Source organism: Mytilus galloprovincialis, chromosome 6 (assembly GCF_965363235.1).
Source record: "Mytilus galloprovincialis chromosome 6, xbMytGall1.hap1.1, whole genome shotgun sequence".
Taxonomy (NCBI): Eukaryota; Metazoa; Mollusca; class Bivalvia; order Mytilida; family Mytilidae; genus Mytilus; species Mytilus galloprovincialis.
Window position 1 is genome coordinate 89,252,804 of NC_134843.1, and position 13,216 is coordinate 89,266,019.

At 31.8% G+C, this 13,216-nt stretch overlaps 1 protein-coding gene across 8 annotated transcripts in view; it reads right to left on the reverse strand.

Moving 5' to 3' along the window:
* Positions 1 to 13,216, reverse strand: part of LOC143080641 (adenylate cyclase type 2-like) — a 115,861-nt gene that overhangs the window by 92,454 nt on the left and 10,191 nt on the right. For 4 of the 8 annotated variants that reach the window (XM_076256584.1, XM_076256583.1, XM_076256585.1 and 1 more), the window contains exon 1: positions 11,230 to 11,381. The exons of 1 other annotated variant lie outside the window; for it this stretch is intronic. The gene's annotated coding sequence lies outside the window, so the exon portion shown is untranslated. 3 more of the 8 variants (XM_076256581.1, XM_076256579.1, XM_076256582.1) reach the window with 3 other exon arrangements.

Sequence of the window (13,216 nt, forward strand, 5' to 3'; positions counted from 1 at the left end):
CTGTGAGAAGGATAAAACAATCAATACTTAAAATCTAAGTTTTTATTACTGCGATATCAATCCTGTCAACTTTTAACTTGAATGAAAATACGGCATTGACTTCAGTATCAACAGAATGCACAGAACTTTGTAACGGACTTCTATTTAGTTTATACACCTTCAGTTAGTATAATGGAGATCTGGTCATTTGAATAAAAGGAGCATAGCATGTACACCAATGAAACAATAACGTTAACCTAGTGCTGGAAATTCTGTTTTTTCCTTCTTTGTAATGATGAAATGCATGTCAGTGAACTTCATACAATTTTTTTTTTAATTTATAATCACTCGTAACTCAAAATATCAGAACCAGGTGTCTGACAAATCCGAAAAGGGTGCACATGTTACAAATCGTAACTGTCTAGCTGCTGGCCATATATGTAGTCAACCTGTTTAGTAGTTCAGGGGAATGTGTTACGACAAAATTAAAATAGCAAACTTAACGAACTTCAAATAAAATTCAAAACGGAGAGTACTTTGTCAAGCAGTAAAATCAAAGGCTAAAAAAACACAAGCGAATGGCAAACCATATTATATGACAGTCGCATAAATATCACAAGTTAATTCAATTAACAGGTATCGGCAAGGAAGAACTTTGATTTGCGACTGAGATACGGAAGGAACCTATTTTCAGAGAAGTTTTCACAAAAAAATAACTTTAAAAATCCACTCAAGTTTTTCCTCAGAAAATCCCCCGTGAATGCCATGTCTGGTTACCAGCCGAATGCCGTGATATAAATGGGGGAACATAAACCGACTGGGAATGTTAGTTTCTAACGAATTTTCAAGGGTATGATTCATCCTGCAAAAGCTCGTATAAACGCTCTGATTCAAAAACTTTACCAAACAAATCACCAAACAACAAAGCCGCCGGTTGCGTTTATTTTTTTTATTTCAGTTTTTGTTGTTTAGAAAGAAATCCATATCCGGACGTAAAAACAAACATTTTTACCCGGAAGTGTACAATTCGAAATGCGTAGTTTGATCTTATTCAATTTAATCACTAAATTGTTATCATTATGCTGCATTTCAAATGACATAATTATGCAAATCATAAATGCAATAGTTATACTACAGCAATATTACAAAACATATTTAATGAACTTTTATTAATGCTGTGTTGCATAGCCATGATAACTTAATATGAATGATAAATTAGAGAAAATAAACATCTCCTTTATTTCTTACTGCAACAGTTGTAAAATAAATATACTTACTGCACAAACCCTATAGTAATAGTACATATACTGTGTACTACTGATAAGTACAAAACAGTCTTATTCCAGTGAAATAAAAAGTTGGATTTTTTTCTCTCAATCCGGCGATGTATACATTTCCTAAACATGACAGGTCTACATGGAACTCTTTGCAATGATTCAGTATTTACATGGAACCCTTTTAATATTTCAGTGATTTTATTTATGTGTATACAAAAGGCTTAAATGGTATTTTATGACAAATTTTATATTATTGTAACATACTTCTCAGTTTATGAGGGCAGTTTTGATAAATTGTTTGTTTACTTGTCAACAACCTCACTTTTACAATGTTTACCACAACTTCCTTTAGTTTCTTTTATTTCTAAGTTTTATCTGGTCAGAAGAAAGAATTATACCTTAACATGGGAAGGAATTTTATCTTGCCATAGAACAGAATTCTACCTCCTCAGAGGAAGGGTCAGAACAACTTGAATGTTTCTACCTCCTCAGAGGAAGGGTCAGAACAACTTGAATGTAGCATCATTTACAACTGGAACACTATAATATTCTCTAATGTCATACAAACAAATAAAAAAAAATGTTTGTGACAAACTGACAAAAAAAATAAAACATAAACTCATATAGATATAATATATAATATATCAATTGTTGCAAAGTATTTAATACAGTGACAAGTAAAATATAATAGAATTTTGTTTTATTCCGCTATAAATCATGTAAATTATTCAATTTATTTTGACATTCTCTGTAATCCTTTCTTTATTCTGTAATCCATTTCTCAATATAATATGGTACGCAGTAATAAAGGCAAATTTTAATAGCAGGATTTTTTAGGTTAAAACGGGAAAAAATACACATACACTAAATTAATATTCAATAGGCAGTAATTTCGGATACAATGCTAATAGCGCTATCTTTAAAGATGCATTTACACATATCGACTCAGGGGAATTTTTTTTTTTTTTTGTAATATGATAAACATATATGTATCTAGTAATATGTTTGAACTTTGATTGTATAAAACCTTAAGTCTATAACGTCATGCTAATCCCTAGTTTACGAAGGATCAACTTAACAATGTCACACTTTATCTTCTTACACATATAAGTGCAAAAAAGCGTTAGGTCAGTTTCTAGATTTACTCCATTGTCACTTTTTTCAAAGGAAAACACGAACCACGAAAATGGGGTTAATGTCTAACGAACCTTTAAAGACAGACACTGACACCCAACATTAAAATCATTATTTACACCAAATATAGTTGACCGTATTACATGAGGATGATTTAGAATATAGCACAGCTCTCTCGACCAATAAAATTGTAGGATCTGATTCTCCTTAATTCGGATAACTAGTTTCCTATAATTGTAAAGGCCTAGGAAATTTGTATGAAGAAGTACCAAATGCCATGAAGCACATTTATAAAAACAGCTTGAACTGATAATTGCTTGAAAGTTGAATTTTGAAACAAACAAAAAAATCAAAATTAGTTTGAAATTTACTGGTGCAGTAAAATTGGTATATCGTAAATTAGTTTTATGTGACTATTTGGAATAATAAGAAATAGCAAAGTAAAGAAAAAAAAAGAAGGAAAAGGGAGAACTTTAAAAATTAAATTTAACATAATTATAGGTCAATCTCTCATTTACATACAGCTTATTGTATCCGTAGTCATTTTCAATATATCAATACGAATAGTTAACGTTCGAATTTCATATTAAAACGCATTTTATTTGAATATTTAAGTTAAAGCTAATTATATAGTATTTGATGTAAAGACTTTAAAAGAACTGTAACAAATTTGCAAATTGTAACTGTCAGCTTTTGAATTTATTATATTGAAATGTATGTACAAACATTAAAAAACAATTCCTTAAATACAATAACATAATTCACGTTCATACTCACGATTAGGAAATTTATACGATTCCTACCATTTTTAAATGTCTAAAACACAAATTTCCCAAATTTTAAGTAAGACCTTACTTCATTAAGGATAATCTATAAATGAAATGCCTAACAAGGAAGACGTACTTTTAATGAAACAAATTATTGAACTACGAAAATGACTTGATGTCGGATAAACCCTGTCAGACTTTTAAAAAATACCAACTGTGAACATTGTATAGAATATACTCTACTCAATTGGCCTGTTTGGTAATTGCTAAAACTATAGAATTTAAACTCAACATTGACCCCTGAACCAGGAGATCAATGTTAGAAGAAAATTCATACATTAACATTGGATAAAGTTGATCTTATACTAAAATTCATACATAAACATAGGACAAAGTTGATCTTATACTTATTGTAATAAGAAACTTCTTAATAAACAAGATGAAGTAAAGTTCAGACGAGCCCTCTCTGACATACATTTTAATCTTCCATACATCCCACACACCAATAGATATAAGAAGATTTGGTATGAGTGCCAATGAGACAACTCTCCATCCAAGTCACAATTTGTAAAAGTAAACCATTATAGGTATAAGTACGGTCTCCAACACGGAGCATTGACTCACACCGAACAGCACGCATACTTGATAATTTGCAGTAGAAAGTTGATGAACCAGCCGGTCAAACAATGTATCGGTCATTTTTCTAAAAAGATTCATTGAAAACTAACCCCCTCCCCCTCCCCAAAAAAATGGATTCTAACCCCCATTAAACCCGTAGATTTGTTATAGTACATACAGTCTTACTAGTGTCTCTCCTTGTGCAACGGTATAAAACTTTGGACATCTCTGCTATTTAATTTTATTCTAGCTTTTATCATTTTTTAAAGACAGATTGAACTAGGTTGTCCAAATTTGTTTCATATACTAGATGCTTCAATTAGCATGGATCGCTCAACTGGCAAAAATGTTTACCTTACTAACTTTACCATAAAAATTAACAAAAATATGAAAAAAACCCATTATTATTATAAGATCTTTAGTTACTAATTTATTTTGCAATACATTTCTGTTTATCTACTTTTTAAATTATAGTTTCAAACATAACAGGTAAACATGCTAAATTATTCGTTTAAGGGTTGATAGACTTCAGTCATATCGGCATTGTTTCGATATTGTTTTGCTGTTGTCTTTTGTTGTTTGTAGTTTTGTCTGGGTATATTTATTTTAAATAAACTTGAAAATCTTATATATGATTCGTCATAAAAGTAATTCATGGTCGATATTTTCTTGGAGGGTTCTGATTCAGTTATAGTAGCATTTATATAGGAGTCGTATGGCTGATGGTCGTTGTTGTTCATTTTTGGGTTCATGCTTATATGTTGGCGAGTTTTGGATGTGTCTATGGGCCACTCGATATCTCTCGGCCGGAAGTCAGAATAAAATTCTCGGAACGTCTCGAAAGTTTTCGGTCATTTATACAGGTCTTAACATGTTGTTGTCTACGTCTTTGATATGGTCCCTTGATGGCCCTTGACGACGCAATTATATTTGTTTTAAAACGACCACTGTACACTGTGTGTATCTGGGTCAATTATAACGTGGTTTTGTATGTTGTCTCGATAACATGTGAACTAATTATGTTTGAAGATTTAACCACGGGATACTGAGTGTGTATTTCATCATAGACTTACGAGGGAGAAGATTCTGGTTAAAATATTATTATTAGATCGGAAAACAGAAAGATAATATTCTTATCAATAGTATTTAATTCAATCGGAATCAAAGAAATAAAATAAATATATACTGTATTTATGTTTCTAAAGAAACTAACAATGATTGAAATCAGAATATTTTTAGAGTTGCAATTAAGAAATAAGTATGTTATATTACAAGATACTCTGCTTTTGTACTTTTAAATATTCATTTGTAAAGGAAACATAAAAATTAAATCTAAATAAATTCTTGCATCCTACAAAAAAAAAATGTTTATAAACAATAATCATTATATTTCTACGTTAATTATTTCATACCATTTTAGTATTTAGGTTTTATGAGTAATTATTATTTAGTTTTGTGTATTGTAATATATCCATAAAACGGATAGTAAGATAAATTTAGTAAATATTTAAATTTTAAACGGTCGTGAATAAAAAGACTTGTGTGTTTTCAATTCATAATTTTAAATCCTTGCAACTCACAACAACCGTAAAAATAATTTACAATAATCACAACAAAATTTAATTACAACCATAATGTTGATTATTTTATACCGTTTTAGTATGGATTTAGAAGTCTTTGCTTATATTTTGTATAGTAATATATTCACATAGTGGAATGTTAGAATTTAAAAGTAGATTCATTCGATAAATAAACTGTCCATCCGTAAATAATTGACGTTCGTGTTTATTGATATTATATATATTCAAAAGAATTTGAAAAAAAATACTAACAGGAACGTTAGTTTTTTATAAAATTTTAATTTAATTTTTGTTTGTTTGTGTTCATAGTTTAACCGTATAGCATCTACATATTTGTACTATGGTACGGTTTTGAAAATTGTATTCATTGTGTTGACCAACTATCCTACACCTCTTGATTCATTCACATTATAGATCTCATTTCAAAAGCACACTATCGGTTTGCGTTCTCAAAAATTCCGGATAAAATGTCAATGAATCCGGAGTCAAAACATTTAATGTAGGCCGTTTGACATTCGAATTCAACTATTAGATTAAGATATGTGATGATGCAAATGCGTATTATTTTCCCGAGTATCAGTGAGATGCTTTCTATTTACTATTTCGTGCGCTAAGATTCTACATGCAATACTATTAAATTCACTCGTGAAAGCTTATTTTCGTTTTTGTTATCTAAATTCAGGACACGGCAGAGGGAGCTTCACATGTGACTTTCAAGCACGGTCATCATTTCTAACGGTATTCTGACCTCGAGTTGTTTCTCTTTTGTTTCTTTTTTGAGTCACTGTCCTATTATAAACTTTGACCTTTTTGAAAAGCTAAGGATTGTCTACCCAAGGAATAGATTCCTTAACTTTGTAATGTATTTATTGTAACTTTTTTCATCCGAGCGTCACTGATGCTTTTTTGTATCTACTGAACTCGAGTCCGGCGTACATCATTTTAATTCTGGTATCTTTTTATATCTACATACCTTTTTATATAAATTGGTTATTTTGAAAGTGTGTACAGGTATTCATAAACTGAATTAAGAAATTCTTCGGCAAAACTAAGTTTCCCTGTAGAATGTTTGAATTGATTTAAGTAAGATCAGGAAATCCTTAAAATTTGAGATGTTTTATGAGACCAAAATAAGTCTCTTCATAAGAGGTCCCAATCAATTGCATGCCACAAGTTTCACCGCATACAACATCTACCATGAGTTAAGGCAGCTTCAAATACGAGTTGAGAATATCAAGGCATTCATATAGGAAACAAAATATAAAGATATGATAGATAAAATAAATGCATCGAGAATTCTACATTATAAAGCAAACTGAGTAGGTTTGTGCAATTTGCATAAGTAATCCGGTTAGTAGAAATTAGGATTTGCCAAAGGGTTATAATCGGAAAAATTATGTACATTCCCAAGTAATAAATAAAATAGTCGAGCTTTAAAATAACTATTCAAATAGAAGCTGTAAATATATACTTTCAACTGGCTTCTTATATTCACAGTCAATTATTTCAATTCAAAAGCAAACACAAATTCAGCAACAATATTTTGGTAACCCGGCAGTCAGCGGTCTTAGGTTCATGTATTGCTTTTCTTTTTTTAAAGAAAGCAACTTGTTTTTTTTTTTTTTTTTTTATCTTTTACGTATAGTTTTTAAAATAATTATCTACTAAACAAAAAAACATAAATCGTCATTTAAAGGCAATAACTCGTACAAGGAATCTGTTAATGGTTTCGGTATATCGACCTTTTGAAAACCTTGAACTGCTAACCATTGTACAATTTTCAAAGATTCTGTCTATCTATTTTAGTTATTAAGGTAATTTGCACAAAACTATAATTTGTCAAAAATTGTCCTTTAAGTGATAAATTTATGAATACATTTGGCATGTTTATATGCTTATCGTTTTAGTTGTTTTTAGTTTTAGTTTCTGTCTATGTCTATTATATTTTAATAGGCAAAATACTAAAATAGGTCAACAATTGTCATTTTTACATCGTATGACCTTGACTATACTGTCCTTTACTTCTGTTTTGTGTTTCTAGCCCTACTGTAGACGTCGAGTTTCTAATCCTACTGTAGACGTCGAGTTTCTAACCCTACTGTAGACGTCGAGTTTCTAACCCTACTGTAGACGTCGAGTTTCTAGCCCTACTGTAGACGTCGAGTTTCTAATCCTACTGTAGACGTCGAGTTTCTAGCCCTACTGTAGACGTCGAGTTTCTAGCCCTACTGTAGACGTCGAGTTTCTAGCCCTACTGTAGACGTCGAGTTTCTAGCCCTACTGTAGACGTCGAGTTTCTAGCCCTACTGTAGACGTCGAGTTTCTAACCCTACTGTAGACGTCGATTGATGGTCCGTAATACGATTTCTCAACTATAATCTAGACACCATAAGGATTAATTATGTCAATTTTGTTTGAACCATTTTCTGAGAAGATCTTTGAAATGATTAATAGTGGACGACGACGGACACCAAATGATGACAAAAACTCAGGGTCAGATGAGCTAAAATGAATGAACTACGTAGATTAAAACATCTTTATCAGATAGGGATAAACTTAACTTGACATCCTATCATTATTTGTTTGATAGGGTGTTGCTGCTTACTAGAAATCTATCTAAAGCGGGAAAAGAGATATATCTGTGTCATGAATGACCATGGATATGTCCAATTTTTACTTAGACGTCAATCTCTTTCCTCGATTGTCACACCAACGAACGCCACTAGCGAACTTTTACATGACATTAGAAACACGACAGTTACCACTAGAGCTTTAGGTTACCCTTCAAGGGCACTTGAGATCACTGTTTTATGCATGGATGTTGCGTTGTACAGTATTTAGTTTACTGTGTTGTGTTTTGTAGACTCTTGCGGGAGTTTCTCGCTACATTGAAGACCCATTGGTGGCCTTCGGCTGTTGTCTGCTAGATATGGTCGGGTTGTTGTCGCTTTGACACATACCCCATTTCCTTTCTCAATTTTATCTTGTTTATCTTTTTGTTATTTTTGACCTTGCCATCGTCTGTTTTTGATGATTCCACTTATTATGTTTGATAAGCCCCTTTGGTTTTTTTTGTCTCTCGTTTTATCTATTACTTTACTATACTATAACACAATGCGAGACTTCAACATTAACATTTAACGTTGATCACTAAATCGTGAAAATATTGCCATTAAAGGATTCGAACTCACAACCTGAGTATTGACTGGCTATCCGATACTTAGACAACTAGGCCACTGAAGCCCCTAACCTTGAAAAAAATGTCAAACTGCCATACGAATTTTGTTTACCATAAAGCATATGTAGAAATTTACAATACATAGATTATACAATGTACGTCTCTTTAACCCTCTGAAATATATTAAGCGTAATACTAATTGTAAATACCAGAAAAGGCTGCCCTATATCATACAAGGAGTTTATTAATGAATTCAATATTCTAGCCTTTTGTATTTCCCTGTCAGTGCCCTATATCCCCTTCGCATGGCAGCTGAAGAGATATATAATTTATGTCTTTAGGAGACACATTTAAAATTCACATAGTACAATTTCCGATCGTTTCTCTTAAGAAATCGGCTAACTGATGAATTCTATGTATTGAAGAAAGATTTTGGAATTAATAAAACTACTGCGTACCATAACTGTTTAGGTAATGACAAGGATTAATGTATTTCTGTATGTCTATATCCGTAATATCTCAATTTACAAAACAGGAAGTGTAACTTCGAATTCTATTTTTTTTTTTTTTTTAATAATTTATAATGTTTGGCCCTTTTTCATACGCAGACATCACTTAATTTACTACCCGGCGGTGAGATATGTTCTTTTGACCTGGAATTTTGTTTGACTCATATTAAACAATTAATCAGTAATGAAAATAAAACATAAAAGTCAGGAAAATAATATTAAATGTGACTGTACTAATGGATTTGTTTTTTAATATAAATTTCACAAAAAATGAATGAATGCAATATGAGAAACACGTAAGATCGATCATATTCACATTGGCTGTACTAATTGAAATAAAAAAAACATTTGCTGAATTGACAAAATAAAATAATAATGTCTCATTTGTTCATTTTGTAACCAATTAAACCTATAAAAATAAGAACAATAACCTCATGTTCACAGATTCTGTTTATTTCAACGGGTCTCGGAATATAATGTAACACTATAAAACACTATTAAAAAACAATGTTCTAATAATTATAATATTTTTTATATGTTTCTTTATTAGGAACAAAATTTGAAACTTGGAATTTTATCAGTATCTTAGGATATCAAATAGCGAAGCTTCAATTCTGAAAGCTAAATTAAAAACAAAATCCTCTGTATCAGAGAACAGAAGTCCTTCTCTTACAAAATTCATCTCAGACCACAAGGAATCGAAAACTTTAGCTAATGATCCTCGTCTTAGTCCTTCTAGGGACCGAATACCCAAACCTACAATCTCCGTCTCAGTCATCATAGGGACGAGGACATAAACTTGTAATCCCATTATCAGACATCATGGAGCCTTACTTTTTAAATCATATTGTCCGTCTTATCATAGATATCAGGACAGTAATTTTGTTCCACATCAAAAAGATTAATATGTGATGCTTAAATCGACAAGGAGTTTAAGAGTATTGAGGACTGACATTTCGAAAAGTTTTGCCAAAAAGTTAGTAAAACTATTCCTGGGGTAGTAGTGAAGAACTTAAGTCAAAGGGACTAATCATTAAAGGTGGCATACTCTGGTTGATTGTTGCGGTCATTGTATCAAGACTACAAGGAAACCCATGGAATGAACAAAATAGCAACAAAAAAACTGGCCTGAGTAGTCAATGCTTTCTTGCATTACATGACACCAATGCTAGACATGAAAAAAACATGTCCAAACTGAAACAAAATCGATGTAAAGATGAAATGTATTTTCTTCATTTTCAATATAAGAAAAAGAAACTAAAAGACCTCGTTAGTCAACTTTATGTGCTGTCCCAACCTTAAAGTTCTAAGATCGACTAACACCATTTAATTCACTTATGTCTGTTGTCGTACCATATTTTTTTTTAACCCTATATATATAGTTTATGTTTAAGGCTATATTTGATAATTTTATTGTCGTAATCTTTTGATTGGACTTGCATACGTTAACTTTCAGACTTTAAAAAACTCAAAAAAGATTTAAAACTACAATAGTTAACGTGTATAGATTTGACTGAAAGAAATCTTAAATAACCATCGCACTGCGAAGTCTTTGGTTCGGTTGTAAGCTAACCCTATTTAAAGAAAAACAATATGGGGTTTTAGTATATAATGAATGGTACCATCGTGGAGTTGTCCTACAGGTTCAGATATACTTTAAAATGACCTACAGGTTATGTTTGACACGTTTTTGATTCGGTTAGACGCTAACCCTATTTGATGAAAAACAATATGGGGGAATAAGTAAATATTAAATGGTACCATCATGTCGTTGATCTACCGGTCTAGATCAAGTTAAATATGACCTAGAGGTTATAGTTGACACGTCTAGCATATAACATGATATTATGATACAAAATGTTGAATCCCGTTACTAAGTACCTACTAATACAGCTAAGCTTTTATGTATTATTTTTAAACTGTCACATTTAAAATGACTTTAAACAATAAACGGATTAAAAAGGCGAATCTGTATCTGTAGAGAAAAAAGGAAGTAAAAAAATAACACGTGCAAATCACCCGTACTGAAACATTCATGAAAAATTTACTTTAAATACCCACTATAAATTTATAGTTTTTTGCATATCCATCTCATATACTTAAACACATAGTTTACAGAGAAATGTAACATCATAGATATATGTATATATGTAACCTTGTGAAAATAAAACTTAATAATTTACTTACTTTGAAAACAGGAATAACGGAAAACGCATAAAATGTCCTAATTGTAATATTTTTTACCTTTAATAACTTCCTCACAATTGATTTTTAAATGATTTATTTTAAACATCCTTTTGATATCTGAGATATAACTGTCCTCATTTGAACAGTCGTATTTAAGCCATCACTATGAATAGTATGAAATGAATCGGTATATACCTCTGATTAAGTGTCGGGATCAATATTTCTGTGTCAACGACAAATCCGTGATATTTTTATCAGATGAAATCGCAACCTGTTTATTGACACTTTTAAAACTTCGCTCTTTTAACACGATAATTTCAACAATGCTTGTCAGTCGAATAATATTTAAAGGTTAAATTTGTTTTTTTAAATAATGAATAGTTTTATTTTCATTTCGGTTAAGATTATGTTCGTACTATATCAGAGACATATGCAATGTATTATAATAGGTCTCTGGTTATTTGATCTTATCGTAGTCCAACAAGAGTTAACCTTCACCTATTTATTTAAAAAAAAGTCTATTACGGTAAATTACCATTCCAAAATTGGAGCAGGGGTTGTTTACGATTCAATGGCACGAGAGTTCACAATCGCTAATTGTTCTTATCGCTTAATGTTTATAGTTTTCGTCGTAGTATTTGTGGACTGCTATTTGTCTTTTTTTTTTATGTTTTCCTATTTACACAATCTTTGTCTTTCGCTTGTATTTTTGGTCCATGGTCTGTTAATCTTTATTCAACAATTTTTTCCCACTTTTTAATATTTCTTGGTTATTTATCGGGCACTGAAAAATATGCTTTCACATAACACATTTTCAACAATTGTATACCTATATATAATATTATTACATCGGGGTTTAAAAAAAACTCTTTCCTACGGTTTACCAACAAAATATCCAACTAAAAACAGAATAAGATCCTTATCCAAATAAATATATCTTGTTTTATCAAACTTTACACCTGCGTCTGAAGAAAATATTTCTCCTTTGGAATTTCGAAAAGGGAGTTGTAGTGTGGATGTAGGAATCAGTAAAGGACCCTTATAACGTTGTCCGTATGCATGTAGGAATCAGTAAAGGACCCTTATAACGTTGTCCGTATGGATGTAGGAATCAGTTAAGGACCCTTATAACGTTGTCCGTGTGGATGTAGGAATCAGTAAAGGACCCTTATAACGTTGTCCGTATGCATGTAGGAATCAGTAAAGGACCCTTATACCGTTGTCCGTATGCATGTAGGAATCAGTTAAGGACCCTTGTAACGTTGTCCGTATGGATGTAGGAATCAGTTAAGGACCCTTATAACGTTGTCCGTATGGATGTAGGAATACAGGATCCTTATAACGTTGTCCGTATGCATGTAGGAATCAGTAAAGGACCCTTATAACGTTGTCCGTATGGATGTAGGAATCAGTAAAGGACCCTTATAACGTTGTCCGTATGGATGTAGGAATCAGTAAAGGACCCTTATAACGTTGTCCGTATGGATGTAGGAATCAGTTAAGGACCCTTATAACGTTGTCCGTATGGATGTAGGAATCAGTAAAGGACCCTTTTATAACGTTGTCCGTATGGATGTAGGAATCAGTAAAGGACCCTTATAACGTTGTCCGTATGGATGTAGGAATAAAGGACCCTTATAACGTTGTCTGTATGGCTGTAGGAATCAGTAAAGGACTCTTATAACGTTGTCCGTATGGATGTAGGAATAAAGGATCCTTATAACGTTGTCCGTATGGATGTAGGAATCAGTAAAGGACCCTTATAACGTTGTCCGTATGGATGTAGGAATCAGTTAAGGACCCTTATAACGTTGTCCGTATGGATGTAGGAATCAGTAAAGGACTCTTTTATAACGTTGTCCGTATGGATGTAGGAATCAGTAAAGGACCCTTATAACGTTGTCCGTATGGATGTAGGAATAAAGGACCCTTATAACGTTGTCCGTATGGCTGTAGGAATCAGTAAAGGACTCTTATAACGTTGTCC